At 33.3% G+C, this 23,488-nt stretch overlaps 1 protein-coding gene across 2 annotated transcripts in view; it reads right to left on the bottom strand.

Moving 5' to 3' along the window:
* CUNH4orf22 (chromosome unknown C4orf22 homolog) overlaps window positions 1-23,488 on the bottom strand; it is a 541,171-nt gene that overhangs the window by 118,733 nt on the left and 398,950 nt on the right. The gene's annotated exons all lie outside the window — the stretch shown is intronic.

Below are 23,488 nucleotides of genomic sequence, written 5' to 3'. Positions count from 1 at the left end.
TGTAACATGATAGAAACAGTTAAGGTACGAAGATTGTACCAACGATTACTGTTCAGGAGAGACTGAAGAATGGGGGTCTTAATGTGGTCTGTTAGGAGATATTTGCACTAAGAAGCTTTTGCAATAAATAGTCAAGAAGTGATAAAGGCTTGAACTAGGGTGTGGTGGCAATTATGACTCATTTCAAAATATGCCGGAGGAAATAATCCTGGCTGTGTAGTGATATCTCTTTTTCTCTCTGTTTTTTCATGGAATTTAAAGAGTCTCTCTATGCAGTTAAGAAAAAGTATGGAACATTATAGAATACTTGTATGGTTTATTTTGTGGACAATTTTATTTCCTTAAAAGTTTTACTTTTTGTTACCTAGATCGAAACAATGTAATCCTCCTTTTCCAACCCAAAATATTTAGCTATAATACACTATCAACAAAATCATGAGTGATCTTTTCCTGTATAATTACAGGGTGTGTCACAGTGCAGATGTCTCCATGCAAAGCAGGAGTAGCCTGCAATTAGCCAGAAGAATTCTGCAGCAAATGCGGTTAGAGGCAAAAGGTTTACGCTAAATTTGACAGCTCGAACTATAGTTATAAATAGTTTGTTGGGGTTTTTTTTTTGTGCGTATTTTTTTTGGGTCTTTGTCAAGGACATTTTTGCTTCATCTAAGCATTTTCTGCAAAATAATGTTACAGCTATGGATGCCATATGTAAAAGCTGTTTTTGCTTTGGATTGGTTTCTCCCTACTCAAAATTGTCTGAATAATCCATTATGAAAATGCCTCTGCATTTTCCCTGCATCTGGAAGGTATGCATATGAATTTATAATGCTTATGTGAGGCATAAGTCAGTGGTTAATCCATCTGATTGTAAATCATGTGACTATGTACTGTGACCACATTAAAACTTAACCACAAATAAAAAGGGAGAATGGGCTCTAACCTATAATTGTGGCTCTCAGAATCAAGACTCTCACAAGCATTTAGTCCTAAATGTGTCACATGTAAGAGATGCTTGAAAAATCATATTAGTTAATGTCTAACATGTGCAGCACATGGAATGGCAGGTTAGCAACTTTGGAAATGCTTATTTCATGAAAAGACAGAAAGGATCACAATATACTGAGTGTAAAAACATTACAGCAGACCATGTAACATATACTGAAATCAATGATCTTTACTTCTCAAAATTCAATAAATTCCCTACACATCAGAATTAAGAATGTATTTTATAGCATTATGGAGAATACATTTGAACTCAAAATTAAGTTCAACATTTTTTCATGAAGTTATGGTACTGTTCTGTAAGAAAATAACAAAATACAGATCCACAACACATCACTAAGTTTGACATTTCAGGTTAAACGAATGCTTCCACTCTTTTACATGCAAATGCTTTCTATTTGCATTTATGATCTATGAAGGCCAAATTCCTTCTTCAAATAGAATTTTGATTAGTAACCAAAGAACTCTGAACAAATATGGTTTTGTCATAATGGTAAACATATACATCTTAGAAAAATTTAACAGCCAACTTAATTTTTCAATACTTCAATTTCAGGATCAAAACTGAAATATAATTTTATGAACTTTCAAATATTTACATGTAAAATTATTTAATTTACATATTACATTTTTTTAAAGTTCCATATGTAAAATAAAATGCTATTTCTCCTTTTTTTTTCTTTGTTCATCACTAACAGTGTTTAAGTTGCTCACAGGTCATGGCAGGTTCTCTTCTTGGTTTTTCCTGTCTATGATATCTGGATACAAATTTTAGAAATAGGGTGATATAACCAATGAGGTTCCCTTCCTCCCAAACTTTTAATTATGACAGGAAAATGGGTCATGTTTTTATTTTAACTCTAACTTATATCATTACTGAACTGAGGCTTCCTAGCATGTAAGCTTTGAAATGTTTGAACAATGTCATCAGTCAGAGGAATACAGTAAATTACTATCAGAATATTTTTTAAATGAATGCTCTTTGTCATGTTTATTCAATATGAAGGCCCTTCTTTAAAACCAGTTAGAGCCAAAGAAGAGCATCTTTTCAGTACATCGTGTCATGACCTAGGGTTGATATCCAGGGACTTTCCACTTTCCTCTTCAAACTCTTAACTGATCATTGAATCAGCCTGTGGTCCAGTTTGGTATACATTCTGTGACACAGGCTCTGTGATGCTCTTACAACAATTCAGACTTCTAAACACCCTAATCTCTTTGTTGGAAAGCCTTTCAATCTTTGATTTCCTTAGTGAGATTCTAGTAATATTTCAATGGTTTTCTTTATGAGAACTTCTCTGATCTCTCCAGGCAGCCTTGATCACTTCTTCATTGATGATGTTCTCAAATCTATATGCTTGTTAATGATTTCTCTTATTGTACTATATTGTAATCATGGGAATTCTATCTCCTAGGACAGTGAGTTCTCCCACAAACTGTAGGTGCGCTTAGTGTTTGTGGAATAAAAGAACATAAATGGAATTTGGAATCAAACAGATTTGTTTTAAATGATGTCTCCACCGCTGATTAGATATGTACATTTGAAAAATTTATTTAAACTCTAAATGCAGATGATGTAAGAGGTTGAGTTAAATCTATATTTATTCTATTGCATACCATTTGACACCTTTTAAAAAAATACATCCTTTATATCAGCTTCCTTCCCATTTAACTTTTTGTCTATAAAGGATGTTTCTAGGTTTTGATGTAAGGTTAATGAGAGATTTCAGTATAAAAGAGTTACCGAAATTTATACAAATTAATAATGCAAGTACTATAATTTAGCATAGCAACTTCTTATATACTCTCTTTTATAAAATTATGGAATTTTTCTAAACTTATAAAATTCATTATAGTTAAATGGAAACAAAATGCTTATATTAAGAAAAGGCCACATGAAAGACAGTATAATCTTTTCAATTTACACTTAGTGAGGGAGATGGAAAGAAAGAAAAAGAAGGCATTCTGGAGCTCATTTCAGATATTGATCATTTTCCCAAAATTTCTTCTAAACATTGAAGAATTCAAATATCAAACACTGTTTTTGATAGCAGGAAGAATGGAGTGCATCTGGGAGCTTCTAAAGTGGTGGAGGGAATGTCTAAAGTGCCCATAGATAACCACTAACAAACTGCAATTATCATTGCAGCTAATAACGAAACCATGTAAAGGCATGTATGACAGAACCCATAATTCTATTATTCTTTTAAAATGAAATGAGATAGAATGAGAATAAAAAGTGAAAAATAAACAATACCGTAATCACATATACCACCAGCGTAAGCATTCACCCACTTCTAAAAACATATATTTGAGTAAAGCCGGGCCTCAGAACAAATAAGCCTCTGTTCTACTGCATTCAAAATATATTTACTCCCCCTCTTTCCATTTCTAAAATCCTGCATCTAGTCTTGTTGTAAAACATGCCAGCAGTTTGAGATAAGAATGTTTTCAGAATCTTTAATTAAAATGATAATAAAACAATTATATTTTGACAAGTTTTAGGTTAATTCACTTTGGAAGTTTAAATCAAGTTTGGAAAAATATAGTGTTTTGTTTTTTATGCTAATTTGTGACTTCCTGCTTCAACAAAAAACGGCTTTCTAGAGGCAACGCAACATGTTTCTCTGACATTAAAAAGTGCTTGCAAAACATGTTGTGCTGAATTAGCTGAAAATGAATCAGAAACATAAGGATTATATTTCTGCTGAACTTCACAGGAGCTTAATTGTGAGAAAGCGAAAAGTGCTTTGGGCAGAATGGTTTTGAGATTTTAACCCACTCTTGTGAAAGTTAGAGGTACCTCTTTTTGCACAAAGGTTTGCCTCTTCCAATTTGGTCAACACTTTGTTTTGCTCTCCTTTGTCCCTCTTCCCAGTTGACGCCATAACTGTACAGAACTTGAGAAGAATCTGTAACAATCCACTGATTGGTGATCGGTGGAACATAAAAGACATCCTGTCATGATTTCTTCTACTAACCATGAGACAGAAGCAGCAAGGTTCTGGTTTAATAATTTGTAAAACGGACTTGGAACAAATATTCTAAAATATGGCCTTTATTTTTTCTTATGTATGTGAATTTAAAGAACAGCCTATCAATATCTTGTCAACTGTTTTTCTAGTAATGACTGACAATCTCTTTTTTCCCTTACTTGAATTTTACTTCATAGAGTTTATTAAAAATTTTGGAGTAAAGTGATAAAGATACTGATTTTATTGATTAAAATCAATACATTACTTACCTTTGTTAGTCAGATTATCCATTTCATAATGTTTTTTGGGGGGAGTGGGGGGACAACTTTGTACATTGCAGGTACGAAGTTCTCAAAACCATAGTTTCAAAAATCAGTTACTCATTTAGCATAATGAAAATGATTTTTGAAGCTGAAAATTCATTATTTTTGTTGTTGAACAAGAAATATGTATCCCTCAATTACATGGTCATAAAATAAACAAATTAAGTATCATTAGATCTCTACTTTTACAGAAACATTATGGAAAGACGAAGCTAAGAATCTCCCTCTGATGCACAACTAAGCATACACAAAACGTTAGATGACCATGTTTTCAGTTAGCTCTAAGAGTTGTACATGGATATACACTGATCTTGCAAATTTCAAATTTGCCTACACCAACTAGGTTTTTGAAGGAATAAACAAAGAAAATTATCTGAACAAACATTTCCTAACAGGCTTTGTTTATGTAGGGATATAAAGAAAAGAAATTTCAGGTCTGATTTACTTAAAAATCTTTGACTATTTGCCAGTAAATCCTGTCTCAAACCCACAACCATTGCAAAAATAACATTTAAATGAAGCGGGCTTAAAAATCACTATAATGACAACATCAAATATCAATACTATGATTTCAGCCAGGATTTTTTCAGTTCTAATGCATTTTTACGTTCTCTAAAAGTCCTTATTTCTGAGAGGTATATTTTAGTACTTACTTGTCTAGTCTATCACTCATGGTTTAGAAATTTAATCCAAAAGTATAAGAAATTCTACTGAACCTCAGTCAGAAAACACAGTGCCACTAGGAGCTAGATTTTTAATTTAATTTATTTAGACTTTAATATCCATATGTAGTTAATATCATATTGGCAAAATTATCTGTTAAAAATGTCAAGCCACGAACACAAAATTATATATAATGATGTGATGACATTATATACACTTTCAGATAAAATTTATCATGACATCAAGTTATTCATGTCAACTGATTTGGCGTGTGTTTTGTTTAGTAGCTCTTTGCTAAAGTTATTTATATTTTTGATAACCCCGTCATCTGCCATGTTTCTAAGAACATGTGGGTAACTAAGATTTTATACATTTCAAACATATATTTGTCAATATTTCATTCTGTGAGGAAATGTGGTCTCAACTTCCTTTATCAGTGAGATTCTACCTTTTATATTGATCATTTCTATAGGTAATATGACAGCTTAACTCCTTGAAATCTTTACTCATTGGGCTTTATCCTTGGACTCATTTTCTTTCTAAAATCAGCTTGCACATATAAGGGTTTGCAAAAGTGTAGTAAAGCATGTGTTACTTTTACTTCCTCTTTACCAGTGACATGCTCATTCCCAGACTTCAGTATTAGCTTCTAATGTGCAAGGAGGGTTTACTTCTACCTTATCAAAATATGTACTATATCTCAGTAATTGCTGTAATTGCTTATATTGAAGACTTCTTGTGTGCATGAATGGTACTAAATACTTTACGTGGATTCTCTCACTTACTCCTCACTATTACTTTTGAAAGTAGGCACCATTATCCCCAGTGATATTCCCTTAACTGAAAGTCAAGGAGAGTAAACATTTGCCCGAGTTCATCCACCTAAGAAATAACAGAGCTAGGATTCAAACCCAGTCTGTGCAAATCTAAATCCACAGACTTAAATATTTTTTCCCTAAAACTCTCATTCATAACAGGAAATATTTTTCTTTTATATTCATGAAACAGAAGAAGTCTAGCTAAATAACACATTTTCTTTCTCTACAATAATTATAAAACCTCCAACCAGTCAGAAAATGCACCTTAAAATTTTGTGCATATTTCTTTTCAGCCAGTTAAGATCTAGGCATTGAAAACTAAAAAGTTTTTTTTTTATTGTTGCTTTTGTTTTCTTGAGTGTAGAGGGATGTACGTTTGCTATAATATAATTAGAAAATTGCAAAGTCTCAGTTATATGGTCTAGAATTTAAGAGATATTCAAAAATAAGTGTCCCCATTAGAATCTTAACATGGGAACCATTTCTGCTTTTTAGGATTTTGGGTGAAAATTTTCTAATCTCATCATTACATAAATGTTCTTTGATCACATGTAACGACCATGGTACCTTTAGGATATAAAATCTGCAATGTATCATGGGTAGGGTATTGTGATTGTGGTTTTCCAATGTCTATGGAAAAGAAAATCATGCTGTGACCACTAAGATAGAGACTTTCAAACCTTTTAGAGTTTATGAAATCTGCTTGTGTTGTACTGTGACTTTGAAACTTCACAGAGGTAGAATGAGCTGGAAGACAATGGAACAGTTGCACTTGTTTTGCTACTGGTAAATTCATATTTCATGGAAACCTACACATTTAAAATGGAATCTGATAGTTTGCAAGCTCTTCAATAGTAAATCATAGTAATACTTTAATAAAAATGATCACATTTGATCATTTTGCACCAAAGAACTATAAAAAGGAATTTACATGAAAAGGCAGAAAAAAATTGGGGGGAGAAAATATAGTGATGTGGACTCTAATTTATTTGTTGGATAATCTTGAGCATGTCTCTTACGGATTCCTAAAATACTAGTAGATATGTTAGTACCTTACTTTTATCTACCCATTACAAGTTGAATATGGAGGGGTGGAAGGCATATTTTTAAGTTTTAAAGGCAAATTAACCCTTAGGTTAGTGGCCTATGTCAGCAAAATAATTAGATGGCTAACATACAGAGTTGATATGCAGCTTTTAAATATGTGGGCAGGTTAACAGATTTTCATGCTTGATGAGAAGGAGTTAGTTCAGTTCTAGATTTAAAGTCAGGAATTGGTCCCAGGTCTGCTTACTAAGAGTTATTTTCTTGGGCAAATCTCTCTTCTTCAGAGCTTCTGTTTGCTGACCTCTAAGGTAGTGATGAAAAATAGCCATGTGAAGAATGAATGTGTGTCAAAGAGCCTGAAACACAGTACATGCCTACTCATATTTGGTTGTTCATTCACAGATGGTGAAAGTAACTGAGCACTGATCTATAAGGATGCTTAGGGGAGAATAATACACCAGAGTATTAACAAATCATCTTCTAATAACTCTATATCAGGTAACCTTGTATCAGTATTGACTTTTACCCAAGTTAATGAGGTTATCTAAAGTAAGTAGAGTAGGTTAGGTTCTAATGGAAATCAATCATCCTTTCTAAAAGTTCATGCTGCTCTCCTCTCAAACCCATATCTAAATATACTAAGAAATCAGTTTATTCTCAGCATTTAAGTCATGCCCAGTTTTCAGGATTTCAGTGGTAAGAATAGCCTCAATGACATCCTAAAGACCTGACAGAATGAAGCCTTTTCATTGTCTAACACTGGTCAGAACAGAGACGACTGTGTAAACTTATCAGATGATAGCTGCTCACCTATTTTTCCTAGAATTTTAGATGTTTTCATAATCAAAATCCCTCATTTTTTTTAGTTTGCACATAATATAAAATATCCAGATGGAAAACTAACCTCACACTACATGTTAATCATTATTCAAGAGCTGTATTTCAGCAACCCTTAAGTCACTCGGCAATGTGCCGAGGAGAGCAGATACAGGGGATGAAGAAAGTATTAGATGTTTATATTAATCAACCACATTTAATTTAAAGGCTCACCCATTCCAATGAAAACCAAAGCTTTGAAAATTCAAGAACATATTGTTTAACCCTAAACCACTTTTAATAAACAAGGACTTTCCAGTTACCACAGAAAATCATTTTGCAGAGGCCTAGTCTGTGTCCGCTTGTCCTCTCCATAATGGCTTTTCTCTTCCTCCTGCCTCCTCTGTCCCACCCCCACTGAAACTGGCCAGTATAAACTATGCAATTAATACGGTTAGTAAACAGAAGAGAGAGACTTTTCAAACAAATTTATTCATAATTCCAATAAAATTCCGCTTACTAAGTACTTAAAATATACTAGCAATGAGCTCATCACTACACACATACCAAAACCCATAGAGGAATATATCAAACATATATGTATATGTGTAATATACATGTCAATATATTTAATTCAATCTCCTCAAAATAACCAGATACGATGGGTACTAGTTTTAATCCTTTAGTGGAGATAAGGAGACTAAAGGCTTGACAGCTAAACTTAGTTACTCAAGTTACACAACAGCTAGCTCAGCTAGTTTCTGATAAAATACGTTTACAGCTGCATTTCTGCCTGTCAGGTGCTGTGCTTAGGTTCTGAGAGTACATATAAAAACAGATAGGACCAAGTCTTTTGCCTTCTAAGAGTGCACAGTGCAGCTGAGGAAACAGTATTGTCTTATTATTTTTTTTATGTTTAATTAAAACCTAGAACAGTGATTCTCAAAGTGTAATTCCTAGACTATCAGTATCAACTTCTCCTAGGGACTTGTTAGAAGTGCAAAGTCTCAGGCCCCATCCCATATCCACTGAATCAGAAACTCAGGAATCTGTATTTTAACAAGCTCTCCAGATTACTACTTTGGTGCACACTGAAGTTTGAGAACCAATGATCTAAACAGATAGGGGTGTCAGGGAAACACATACTGAATTTGGAGACACTTGACCTGTGTCTGGAAGGATTGATAATTTTTTTTCCAGGCAGAAGGGACAACATTAACAAATACAGAGAGGGAAGAATGTCATAGGTTTGACATTCCTAGAAACTGAAGGTCAGAGGCAGGGGATGGTAATAGACAAACTGGGATTGGACTGGAGCCAGAGTCTATGTGTATGCCTTAAATATTTTAAGTCTTATCTCATACAGTACTTAGGATAAGGGCTCTAGTAAATAACTTCCGGGACCCAAGTGAAAAGGACCTGGAATGATATTTCTGTAAAATTTGGGTCTCCTGTGGGCAACCTAATGGGTTACTGACCATGGCTCCCTGGAGCTTCCTTAGGTAGTACGAGGGAAATACTTTGCTGTCCAATAAGGAAATACAGGGGGAGAGAGAGAATCAGAAAAAGGAAGCCTCAGACTCAGATGCCTTGAGACAGGTGCTCTGTGGTCCAGCTGGGCTGTGACGAATTTAACTAAAGGTGACTGAGTTGGAGTAAAGAGAGGTTAAGAAGAGGGAAGCAAGGATGAGTAAAGGTGTTACTAAAATTCAGGTTAACTTTATTCTAAACAACACACACACAACAACAACATAGAGGAAACTAAGATTAACCACATGTAAATGGCTATTACATAGTCACTATAGATATTCAGTCCACAGAGCAGGAGATAGGACATTTTCTGTACTTCGTCATTGTCTAAGATAATGACAGACAGGGTAAAAGGTCAGCTTTTCACACTTCCATTTATTCCTTCCTGTATCTTCATAGAAATCTGTTATTTATAAGTTTGGAGTATAATTTTATAATCATCAAACCCATTTTGTAGAATCAATATCTGAATATCTTACATGCTCATTTTTTTATCAAGTATGTCAGAAGGACAAAACTTCCTCGCACAAACAGTATAAACATTTTGAACAGTGAAAGATTACATTTAAAATAAATATTTTCTTTTAATCACTGGGGAATCTGGGTTACAGAATGTGGCTGACTTTAAGAATTGGTGGCACTTTAGCAACCAAAAAATACTTTCAAACTCTGGGGCCTCCGGTGGCTTAGGCACAGCTACACTTCAGCATTCTCTCATTTTAAGCATTCCAAAATATTTTAGTGATTGTCTTGATAGAATTCCAGTAAAAAACAGCTGTCAAAATGTATCATATATTTGCAAACCTCCTACACAGTGCTGTTACTATAATTGGTTGAGGTTTGTTTTTTTTCATTTGACTTTAAAAAGGTTGTGGAAAGCATAATTTAGGTTTGGTCAAACTTTTATTAATGCTCACAGGAGGAATACAGTCCATAATTAGACTTCAGTTTTTAAAGTATTTCATATTTGAAAAGTAAGCAAGCACATAGGTGGCAATTCTTCTTTACAGCTTCATTAATCTGAAAGTCAAACCCTCTTGGATTGTATCATGTACGTGGTATTGCAAATCACCACTTTTTAATCTGTTGTATCTGCTCCATCAAATAACCAAAGTAATTTGGTCAGCAGTGTTTTCATTGGTTTTAATATCTCCTTCCCCACCTCCTTTCCACTCCAAACTATGACTTAATTGCACTCAAGTTATGCTTTTAAACCATGATATTAAAATAGGCTGGAGTACTACAGTTCTTTCTGCAGAAACCATAGGCCACTAAGCAGAAGGTCTATTTTACTAGCCATATGTCTATCACGAGTGCCTTAGAATTTGGGGTAAATAGTTTATTGGTTAAATCAGAGCCAAAGACAATAGCAATTCCAAATTGCAAGATTTCTAGAAAATATGTGGAGATCCTTTTGACATTAAAAGAAAAAAATTTGAAACTTATGAGGTTTTTTTTTTTTTTCATTATCCTGTTCTCCTTGGCCCTGAACATTGAGTTTTATTGCCAGATGCAAGAAGAGTACCTTAAAAAATATTATTTTACTGCTCTGAATTATTTTCACTGTGTTTTGAAGTAAGGCACTTTCCTATATTGATGAAACCAATGATAGATTCTTCCAATTTAAAAAAAAAGTAAAATATTAACTCTAGTAATCACTGGGAAAATTATCAATTCATACGGCTTCAGTAGGCAGTTCTATATGCCTCATAAATCAGAACTTCTATCCTGACCCCTTGTTCTCCATGCAGCCTAATGATTCTTACTATCTACAGGACATTGCTATTTCATTGTTATCCAAAACAAGTTTGTCTATATGAGAGCCCATAATTCCATATTTTTACTATTTTTAGTAAATAAATGTTTAAGGTATTTAATGCATGAGCCCAACGGAGTTGCCAAGGTGATTAGAATATGGATTGAAATTTTGATCACAGAAATGGAGAGGAAATAGTAGATCCTAGAGATGCTCTGCAAGAAGAATTGTAGACTAATGGGTAAGAGAACATCTTAGCTCAAGGACAATGTGCATAAATGGGGTACCATTGGTAGGGGTGGGTAAGTATGATACCATATAGAGATATCCAGGATAGTATAACCTTATGCTTTTAGCAGGGAAGTTTTAACACATGTAAAAAAAGAATCTTAGGTTAAAACAAAACAAAACAAAAATACAGATGACAAGCAAACACAAAATGCTAAAGCCACTACAACAAGGTAAATATTTAAAAAAGTTTTTGAGATTTTGTTTTTGTTTTTGGTCATTAGCATAATCACACATAGTTTCTCACCAAAAATGATATTGAAATTTTGTAGAATATATCAGCCAACCTGATTCTGTTAAAATATTAAAAAAATATATAATTATTTGATACACTTGTCTTTTTTATCAATCGCAAAGCATTTACCTTTTCAGCAATATGAAACATGCCATGCAGACAGCAGAGCATAAAGACATTTAAACAGTTATTAAGCTCTTGACTTTATGAACAGGACAAAGCCTTCTAAATATACTGTTGATACAAAAAAAATAATATGAAAGGATGAGGAAAGACAGGTTATTGAAAGCAAAAAGAATGAACAGGGATGAAATATTAATTATTCAGGAGATTTTGGTCAGCTAAATTTTTTTTGAAAGAGCCCTTAAAATATGCTCTTTGAAGGGTTTTTTTTACTTTCTTACAATTTGCTTCTTTCTCAGTAAGTTATTTAGTAATTAGAAGTGTAGGGATATTGGGCTCATAATTTTCTGTTAGCCTCTGTGGAACTTCTCTGTCTGGTTCCAATCCCTGAAGGCTGACCCTGAGAAGTACACTCAAGGCTTCCATTCTGGATGGCTCTGATTGGATCTTGGCAATGGAGATACCAGAGATGTTCCAAATGCCATAATATATGTGAAATTCCTTTGAAAGTCTTTTGTAAAAATATATTGCTTTAAGCCTCATTGATATTCGTTATGGTTTTAAAACAAGACATATTTCAGTATGAAAGTGATAGAGGCAAACATTACATTCTCTAGTTTTATATACATTTATGAAGAAAAATTAGTTGATGAATACACTGTAATTAAGTAATAATGGGTAACTTTTACTGAGACAGTTAACTAAAAAGCATTGCCTTGTGGTTAAAAGAGCAGGTTCTGGAATAAGACTGGCTAGGTCCAAAATCTTGTTCCATCATTTAATAGCCATGTGACCTTGGACAAAGTACTTAAATATTCTAAGCCTTAATTTCTTTATCTATAAAATGGAGATAAAAATATACTTTGTGTGGTTAGCCAGTCTCCAGATGGTCTCTGCTTCCTAGTAGTCACATCCTTGTGCAGTCCCCTCCTACACTAAGTGGGGCTAACTCGTGTAACTAATACAATGTTAATGTAAGTGACATAGTATCACCTCCATTACTCAGTCATAAAAGATATTGAAGCTTCTGTTGGATCATTCACTCTTCCATCTTGAAAGTGGATCTTCCAGCCCCAGCCAAGCTTTCAGATACCTGCAACCTCAAATGACATTTAACTGAAACTTCATGAGAGATTCTGAGACAGTACAGCTCAGTCAAGCTGTTCACAAATTCCTAACTTACAGAAACTAAGAAATAATAAATATAGGCTTTAGTGTAATTTGTTATGCAGAAATGGATATCTAATACACCTTGCTTAGTAAGATTATAAAAATTAAATGAGATAATTATGTGAAGCCAACAGAATAGTATCTAGAATTTAATGAATAAACAAAAAGAGTTAGTTATATTTCTGAGCACCAGTATGTTTTAGAAACTGGGATAGAAGATAGATGATAGACAGACAGGCAGGCAGGCAAGCAGGCAGATAGACAGATAGACAGACAGACAGATATATAGATAGAATGATAATCTTATTTCAACATCATATCTCATATAGTTAGCATTCTTTATGTTTCATGTGTCAGAAGATCCAACTCAAACTGTTTTAAGCTGAACCCATCCCACCTGTCCCCAGATAAGAAATTTGTTGGTTCAAGTAACTAAAAATACAAGGGAAACGAGCTGCTAGATCCAGGGGCTTAACCAGCATTTGCATTATTCTCTCTCTATCCTTGGGCTTTACTTTCTTTTCATGTTATTTTAGTTCTCAGTTGGCCAGGTTACATCACAAGTTTCCTCCTGTGAATACAGAAACTAAAATTGGAGGCCAGGGTAGCTGCCAGAGGAAAATTAAGGTAGTAGGGTCTTGTGATTAGAAGGATAAAATGGATGCTGGGCAAAAAAAAAAAAAAAAAAAAAAACATCTCCCATGCCTCATAACAATTATATGAAGTAGTTAATATTGTTATCACATTCCACAGAGGACAATAAAGCGCAGAGCTTGAGTGGCTTGCCTAGAATTACACTGCTATACATGGAAGGGCCAGTCAGATTCCAGAGCCCATGTGCTACACCACCTTATTATATTACCTTTCTAAGTGATCCTATAAATTATTATTTTATTTGGCTCAGCAATTTGAGTTATTAAGACACTACACTACAATTTGGGTTATTAAGATACTCCTTGTCCTATATAATCTGGTCAATTTCTTCAATTATCCTATCTACTCAACTGTGAAACCTAAATGTTTGAGTCAGATAAAATACCTAAAATGGTCTGGATTACAGAAAAATCAATGTATAATATTGTTAACTAAACCTTCCCTTATAGTTACCGGATGAACAATGAATCTTAATAAATCCCCCCTCAGCCTTTATACATTGTTTTATTCTAGTTCCCAGCAGATTAGATCCATGTTATGACAGGAAAGATTTTTTTGGCTATCCTTTCTATTCTTTATGAAATCTATTTTTGAAGATTAAATCTCAAAAATAATCTACAATTCTAGACTGTTACACAAAGGTATAGGTGCTTACCTACCCTCTTCATTTAATATATCAATATTGCATTTGTCTCTTTTATTTGAAATTCACTCTTATCACAGGCTCTTTTGAAGTATCACTTTAAAATTGTTAGTAATTATTAAAATCACTCTAAGTTCTTCAAAATCAACTATTAATAAATGAGTTCTGATGATGATAAAATAATTTCCTTCTATGTTACCTTCCCTGAAACAAAGTAAATAGTACGATTTGTCCCTCAAAACAACGTTCTTTAAATTATTCATCAACAATAGCAGATATCTGGGGGCCTCTGAATTTTCCTCTTCCTTTCCCTAATATCTCATACTAGGGTTTCTTGAACTTGATTAAATATAAACTTACCTTAAAGAGAGCCATATGGTGTGATAATGTTATCTAAATATAAAAAGTATGTAATTATGTATGTGATAATTATGTAATACACATTTTATATAATTTTCTTATGGCAGGAGGCCATCATCACAAAGAATCAGCATAAACATGAAAATATATGAGTTTGGGGTTCAATTCATAGGCATAACACATTTGATGAAAAATCAAATTATCAACCCTTTTTTCTTCAGATTTTTACTTATACCAACTATATGTCTATTTCTACCATAAACATAGACTTCATCTACTTAGTCATCAACTGTGTTATTATTGACAGGCTTACATATTATTTTTGTATATGTCTCTTTTCCAGATTCAATTGTGTAGGCATATAGACTCCACTATTGAATTTCCTTTAGCATAAGTCACTAGCAATGATTATATGCATTTGATCAAAGACAAATATTTTTTCTAACCAAAATTTTGTAGCAATAGATATGAAGGAGATTATTGATTTTACAAGAACTATGAGGCCAGTAAGAATTATTTGCTTGTTTCTAAGGCTACCTAGAATTTACACACTGAGTGCATCATATAATTTCTATACTCTATGCTGTGATGTTGTAAACATTTCAGTTATTTATTCAACAAAAATGTCTGGGTGGGCCACATATGTAGTATGCTGCGCTAATTGCTATGAGAATAGAAGGAATTACTTTGCCTAAGATTATATAGTGGTAAAGATGGGTTTCTGAGTAAGTGGCACTGCCATTCAAGAGTTTACAATGGCATAAAGAGACCACCAGCAGGAATAAATCCCAACAAAAGGTGATATTTAAAATGCCAAAATGATGTACTGGTGTGGGCAATAGTAGCCAAAGAATGCTGGTAAAGAAAACAAGGGGTGAGGATGGAGTGAGAGAAGGAGGAAGTTTCTTAGAAAACCATTTAGAGTCTGTTCAAAGAATGAATGGAAATTGTAAATGCAGAGGGCAGAGGGGAGAACATTCCAGGTAAAAAATTAATAACCATGGCAACAAAAGTGGGGATGTGAGGAGGAGGAGGAGGAGATGGTGGAGAGGGGTGGAACAAGTTAAAGAAATAAGGAGCAAGTGGAGTAAATACAAGATGTTTTCAAGCTTGGTTCCACAGAGCCTGAAGTTCTGAGTCAATGGCACTCTGGAGACTTTTTTTTAAATACTTCTTACGTACTGTACCTTTGTATATGTTTTCTTCACATAAGAATACTACTGCTTTATACACAAACATGGAATACATACATAAATAAATAAAAGCCGAAAGCCAAAGATTGAGAAGAAGACACTATAATGCTGAGTAGGGGAGTCACAAGGTGGAGATTTAGGAAATGGTATGCCAGGTGGATGAAAAGAAGAATAAATGTGTCATTAGGGGTTTGAGAGTATAAACGGGGCTGTCGAGGCTAGAGGAGGATAAAAAGGCCACAGTCTGTTCCAGTATTCATATGAACAGTGTCTGAATATCTGAATCCAAGAGTGCGATAACAGATCTGGACCTACCTTTGGTGAAATGGAGAAGGGATAATAATAGATTCAAGGAGAAGAGAAGGCAAATAACTCTCATTCTTTCTCCTCTAGCACTGTGCTGGACAGTGATCTGCCTGGTTTCATTTAATCCTACTCCAGTAAAGCAGGATACATAACTAGCTAGGTGCTGGCCAGGTTGTGACCTGAACTTAGAATCACAAAAAATAGCTTCTCTGTGGCAGAACTAGATAACATATTGAATAGAGATGTTGATTCAAAAATTCTCATTTAGTGCTCATTGAGAAAATATGGAAGTGCTGAAAAATGAAGTAATTTGTCAGGGTATATTATGGAGAGATTAAGAGCACAGATATTGAAATGAGAATGCCTAGCTCAAGTTTCAGCTTTGCCCCTGGTTTGCTATGTGACACAGGGGTGACGTACTTAACCCCTATGTGCCTCAATTTTTTCACCTTTAAAATGGAGATACTAAATCGTACCTACTTTCCAAGCTTTTTTTGAGTATTGAGTTAATATATGTAAGATGCTTAAAACACTGCTGAGTATATATTAAATATGTGTTAGCTATTATTTTTATAATTATACAGTTAAGATATAGTATCTGTACAAAACGAAAACAAGTAAAAATGTGTAGGTTAACCTACAGCTGTGGCAAAATTGCATTGAATTAAATATACATGCACAAATAAATGCAGGTAAATCTGAATAACACTGATGGGTTGGATCGATGTCAGTATACTGGCTGTGAAATTGTACTATAGCTTGTAAGATGTTAGTATTGGGGAAAACTGTAAAGGATATCATTTCTTACAACTGTATATGAAACTACAATTATCTCGAAATAAAAAAGCATAATTTTAAAAAGGTGTGGGTTGTTCTCTATCCCTTTATACATCTGGGGAACAAATAGCTGTGTGGCAGTTCACTGGTTTATATGAAGGGGAGGATTTTATGTGATATGGAGAGAAGAATCATGTATTAAGGGCTTGAAAGCAGTTTGCACAAGCAGTGTGTGAAGGAAGCCGTAGAAAACCAATGAGAGGAGGAGGTGGTAATAAATCAGTAATTTTCTATAAAAAAAATAATAATCTTAACAGGCAGTAGAGGCTGGAAAATGAAGGAAAGATTCCAAAATCCCCAAGGCTGTCACAAGATCTTGCTTAATTTGTTCACTGCACAATAACGCCCAGTTGAGGGATCAGCAAAGGCTGGAACCCAAATCCTAAACAAGTTGACTCCGCTCGTAGAAAAGACCTTTTTTTCCAATTCAGACCAGGGAGCTCTAAGGGCTGGTACAGACACCCGGTAGGACTTGCTCCCCTTCAAACTGGTGTACAAAGCACAGTCTGTATGACTGGTTTCTAAATAACTGTTGCACTTCAGCTAGGACATTTTGAACCAGTTTCAATAGCACAAATTAGAAAGAAGAAATTAAAAAAGAATGATCCTGAACCTATATAAAGGGCCTAAAATTTTGGAATCTAGAATTGTTTTGACTTTTCAAGTTTCTGATAAATACCTGGGACTTAAGTATAATGAAATAATTCCACAGATATGTCTTTTATTTTTGTATGAATTGTAAGCTCATTTTGTTCAACTCAAATAATTAAAAGAAAATTTTTCTTTTTAAAATATTGTCTTTTTTATTATAGATAGGTTCTGAAACACAAATATAAAGGTAATAGTATAATGGATTTCCTTTATTCATCAATCAGCTTCAAAAAATTGTCAACATGGTAAATCTTATCTCATTTATCCATTTAGCCATACCTCCACTGAATTGTATTAAAAAGAATCATAAATATATTATTATCTGTGTATAGTTCAGCATATGCCTCTAAGAGTTAAGAGCTTTAAAAAAATTTAGGATTATCACACCTAAAATTTTCCAATGGTTTCATATATGTCTTTTTTTGAGTTTACTGAAATCAAGAAACAAGCAAGGTTCTAACACTGCATTTGGTTATTATGCCTTTCAAGATAATTCCTTCTTCTCCTCCCCTCTTCCCCTACTCCTCCTTTTTTCTTTTGTCTGATGAAGAAACTAGGTCATACGCCATTCAAAATTGTGACATTCTGGATTTGGCTGATTTTATACCTGATGACATCTAGAGAACACGTTGCTTTTTATTCTTGTGTTTTCTGTAGTTATATTTAGAACTTTGGTTTCCATAGTTTATGGTAAATAGCTGTGTCTTACTGCAGCTTCACTGAGAGAAATATACCTTTTCTTTTTTTCTTTTTGTTGGGTTGTTTTTATAATTTTTCTCTTTGTCAGGTTTTCAGAAGATTTATTATGGGATACGTAGGTATGGCTTCTTTTCATTAATTCTTTTTGGGATCAACAGGGTTTCATTAATTTGAGAAACCCTTCAAAAAAAGTTTTTTTTTTTAACTTTCAACTAGTATCTTTTCAAATTTAGTTTCTACCCTACTATCTCTCCCTTCTATATTAGAACCCCTGTGACAGTTATATTAGGCCTTTTCATTGGGCCCAGATCTTTTAAATTCTTGTATGCATTTTTCGTCCTACTTTTCTTTTGGTGCTTTACTCTAGTTTTCATCTGCTGTTAAACACGTATATTGTGTTCCTAATTTCATTAATTGTATTTTTTCAATTAAAAAAATTTTAATTTCTCCATACATTATGGCTCTCTGGTGAGTTATCAATATTGTTATCTATTTTCCTGAATATATTTATCAGTTATTTTAAAGTCTATACCTGATAACTTCAATATCTTGATGACTTTAGGTTCTCTATTATTTACTTTTTCTCTCTCTTTTTTTTTTTTTTTTTTGGTCATTTGTCCCTGTTATTGATTAAATGTCAGGCATTGAGTATTAAAAAATTGTAGAAGTTATGAATTAAGTTATGTTCATCCAGAGAGGGTTTACTTTTCTTCAAGTTGTCAGTAAGAATTGGTATAAATCAAGGACCTTGATCCAATCAAGGAATGAGTTGGATCAAGGCTGGCATTTGACTTTGTGGAGACTGGTCTATTTTGACTTGCTCTTATCACAGAGCATAGTCTTTCAGATGTCTCAGATGAAACACTGGTGCGTTCTCTAGGACCCTTTCTCACTGGCAACGGTAAAATCCAAGTGACTATGCTTATTCTGTGTCATCCCAGATGGGATTTTAGGGAGAAAGAAAGGTAGAAATTGTAATACATGTTGTACCTGGCTTTTCAATTACTTGATCTGTTTGAAAATGGAATCAGCTACCTCTGCAATGGTTCTTAATTCTTTTGAGGACACTGTCACTTCGGGGGAACTTAATTAGAACGGGTAAACTAATCCACATGTCCAGAAATTTGCATATAATCTCAAGGCATTTTCTGATCCCTGACACTCATTTTGACACTCTGATAGCATCTACGACCCTGAGTTAAGAACCCAGGAGAGACTGACAATTTTCCATTTCTAGAAACATTCAAATAAGGCTGAGCAACCAGTGTGGCCTGACATTGTAGAGAAAATGAAAGCATAGATTGATGAACTTCTGGCGATGTTCCTAAAATAACTGTGAAAATTGCCAAATTAACATGATGTATCTGTACATTCCCTCTCTTGATCACCTGTGCAAGAATATCCTTATATCTTAAAAAGCTATAAAAAACTTCTATTACCTTGAAGCATTTCATCCATTGCACCTTTTAAATTATTTCCATGGTGTTAGAGTTGGCAAGGGAGTGCTTTGAACCTGGTGGCAACCATCTCCATCCAGGAGGAAAAAAGGAGAAAAAGAGATGCAACTGGAGCCAGAACCACCATCTACTCTACAAGACAATTTCTTTTATAAAATGCCAATATCCTCAAATGGCATCAAATTGTCATATTTATTTTGTTGACTCAGTTGGTTCCTAAACTGGAATTCAAATCACTTACTGGAATATTTCAATGTGTTAAAAATAATATCGAAGCAAACAAAGACTCATGCCTTTCGCACTTCATACAACCATTTTGTTTATGAATTTGCATCCCAGACAAACTTGTTTTATTTGGATGGCCAGTGTTTCAAAAATATTCTCCAAAGTTCTCATAAGCACCAAATTTTAAACTGTTGTATAAACATATTTGAACTGATTCCCCCCCCCCCCCCCCCACATTTTTAGTGTTCTGGAGCTTCTTTTAGTTAATTTTCAAATTTTTTCTTGTTTTGCAGTGTAGTCTTAGGCAAAGAATGCTTGATCGGAATTTGGAAGACTGTGTTCTGATTTAATTCACCAAATTGATTAACAAGATAATCTAAAAATCCATCAACTAAAGAGAGCCAAAAAACAAGGAAATAAATATGGTATATTAAAGATGGAAGAGACCTAGTCATTAATTAGTGAATACAACTAATGAATACATAAAATTGAATATCTATTATTTTTATTATTTAATTTTATATCATTTATTGTTTATGATTATTAAGTTACTTCATGCTCATTAAAAAAACCTGAATATACAGAGATGTATATGAAAAACATTTAAGAATCTGTAATTCTACCACCCTGAATAGTAAAATTATGTTAAAATACTTTCCTGTCTTCTTTTGTACCTTATAAATATATCTTCATATTACATTTTCATTTTAATTAGATGCATGTTTATATAGTTTTACATATAGGAGATATATTTATTTATTGATATTTATATATTTATAGGTAGGTTTATATTTGTTTTCCACTGAATAATATCCTCATGCCAATACCCGGAAAACAGTTTTAAATAGCTACAACGTAGTTCACCAAATGAAAACATTTTTTAATGAGTCTTTTCTCTGGACATTTAATTTATTCCAATTTTTATAAGTAGGACTATGATGAATATCTTTGTCCATAAATATTTAGAAACAAAACCACTAGATCAAAGAATGTGAATAGTATAAGCTAGTTGACACATATCACCAAATCACCTGCCAGAGAGTCTGCCTGTTTTCAGGGGCATCAGCCATGTATGTGAGTGCCCATTTCACATCACTAATTTTGCCAACACTGTTATTAAACAATTGCTAAATTGAAATGTGAAAATTATGTAGTTATCTTAATGTATGTATTTATTTAATTGAAGGTGAGTTTGAAAATTTTTTCTCATATTTATTGGCCATTTGTAATTCTTTTGTGAATTGGTTAAGATCCTTGTCTGAAGAAATGTTTTGTTAAAGAGAAAATAAACTTTAACTAAGTATACATATATATGTATATATTTATGTTAGTAGAGAAAACACTGTCAAAGGATATATGCCATTGGAAGAGGGTGTTTGGAAGTGCACAAAGATTATTTACTTTTTATATGTAACTTTGCTTTGTTTAAATTGGTATTACTTTTGTTTTTAAAAATATAAGTATTACCACACTTCCTCTAAAAAGGTATTTGTATGTGTAAAATTTTGGTGACCCTAAAAAGAATTTCTGTACTTGGAAATTAATTATAGCTATGTGAATTTTTAAAATTAATATTAAATTTAATAAAGTTACAAATTCACAGATCCATTTTAAGGTTTTAAGTTCAAATTTTAAGTTGTTTTATATTTTTCATTATTCTATTTATAAATTGAGTAAATTTTAACTATCTCTCAAGAGAACTTTTGATTAATGTATAATCAATCTAATATAAACAAACTGAAATCTCTTAATCGCTACCATTTACAAATTTAGTAAATTAAATTCTAGGAAACGCTTTCAACTACAACTCATGTATAACTTTATTGCATTAACTTTCTTTTGAAGTAATTTAATTACTCTAAGTTAGCAATTTACTTGATTACTTAAATAATGTTAGTAACCCTGATATATTAAACTCTGAAATATAGCGACACCTGACTCATTAATAACATGAAAAATTATTTTATAACTTTTGACCTACAAATTTCAAGTCCTAAAAAAGTACTCATAAACACATTAATTGGAATTTAAGGTTAACCTCTAAATACTCTATTATTCCCACTTCTCTTATTAAAATATTTAAAATATCAAATAAAACTGATTAATGAAAGTATTACCAACAAAACCCCTCCATTTCTAGATTTGACAAAAACATAGTAAGGCTGTGATAATAATTTACATTTTACTATCTATAGTTGCTATTCTAATACTTCCAGAGTTTTAAAGAATATTATCCACCAAGGAAAAAAGAAAATTGGAATCATCATTTCTACGGAATGAAAGATAAAATACAGGCTGCAGACATCTAGATGGATTTTTCCCTTCCCGCTGAGGAACAAATTGGGCCACTTTTTCTAGTCACTATGATCATGGACTCAAGTCCATACCTTCCAAATGGAGTTGGCTAATAGCACTAGGGCTCTCAACTCAAGAAACTTCAGCAGAGATTATCTTCCATTTCGTTTGAATCAACAGTCTCATACCTACTTTACCACTTACTAGGATTCAATGAAATCTATTTCCTGCTTCATACTATTCTGAATTTGTTTCATATCTTATAGTATAGTCAGGCCACAATTCTTAAGGATATTTAAATGATTTCTGATTATATTCCTTATAGCTATCAGACCTATACTGATTCTGTGGTTACCTCATTAAAGTCATATTAATGATAATTATTAAAAAAAAAAAAAACTAGTGCAAATTAGGAAAGTGTGCTTCCTCAAGTGGTTATAAACAGATATCAATCTAATTATATGTGAGATTTTAGTTTAACAATTTACATAGAGTCATCTTATTTAGCACAGGGGATGAATTCCTTGAAATTGAAGTATTATCTAAATCTGAGCTAAATGAAATAATAGTACCTGTTTCCCATGCAATTGTGTTCCTATGTCCTTATATGATATTCTTTTTTTTTTTCATATCCCCTGAAGCAATCAGATAACTGCACCATACTTTTCTCTGGCAACTCTTGACACATTTTTATCACTTTTCTTCAGACTGCATTGATGTTTATAATGTACTCCATGAAGCAATGAATTTCCAATAATTTCTTATTGACCACTGATCTTTACCATGCGTTTATTTGGTTTGTATCTTAAAGATACTTTTCTGCCTCAAGCCAGTAAAACTTCAGATTTTCATGCCCCGTGTGATTTTTCTGCACTATTATTTACCTATTTTTGATCAGCCAGAAATGATAGGTCCAAACTGATTATAACGACCTGAAGTACTGGCCAACGAAGTCAGGGCAGCAATTCCAAAAAAGGTAGCAGTCATGCTAATTGTCCTACAATCTCCATTTTTATCTTTTTTTTCTGTAGTAATAAAAATTTTGATTGGATTCATCATTGTTCAGCAAACGCTGTTTCTTAAAGTCCATTGCAGTTAGGAATGACCATTTGACTAGGCTCTATTAAAAATGAGATGTGAGGAGAAGCAAGTTTTAGCTACTCTGCTAAATAGAAATGTCATGCCCTCTCTGTTCTTCCCCTTGTCCATGTCAGCTGGAATTATGGCAGTGGCTGGAGGAGCCACCAGAGAGTACATGATAGAAGATGTATTTAGCATGGCTGAGCAACAAAATAGATGAATCTTGGGTCCCTAGCACCATGGGGACATATCAGACCTAGATGCTTATAACTACCTGTGAACTTAAGGGAGATTTTGAAAAAGTGTGTCTTGTACCTGACCACTTATTACTAGTCCAACAGA

This window comes from Pteropus vampyrus, unplaced genomic scaffold (genome assembly GCF_000151845.1).
Source record: "Pteropus vampyrus isolate Shadow unplaced genomic scaffold, Pvam_2.0 Scaffold56, whole genome shotgun sequence".
Lineage (NCBI taxonomy): Eukaryota > Metazoa > Chordata > Mammalia > Chiroptera > Pteropodidae > Pteropus > Pteropus vampyrus.
Note: the sequence above shows the minus strand (reverse complement) of the source record. Positions and strands in the feature narration are given on the sequence as shown.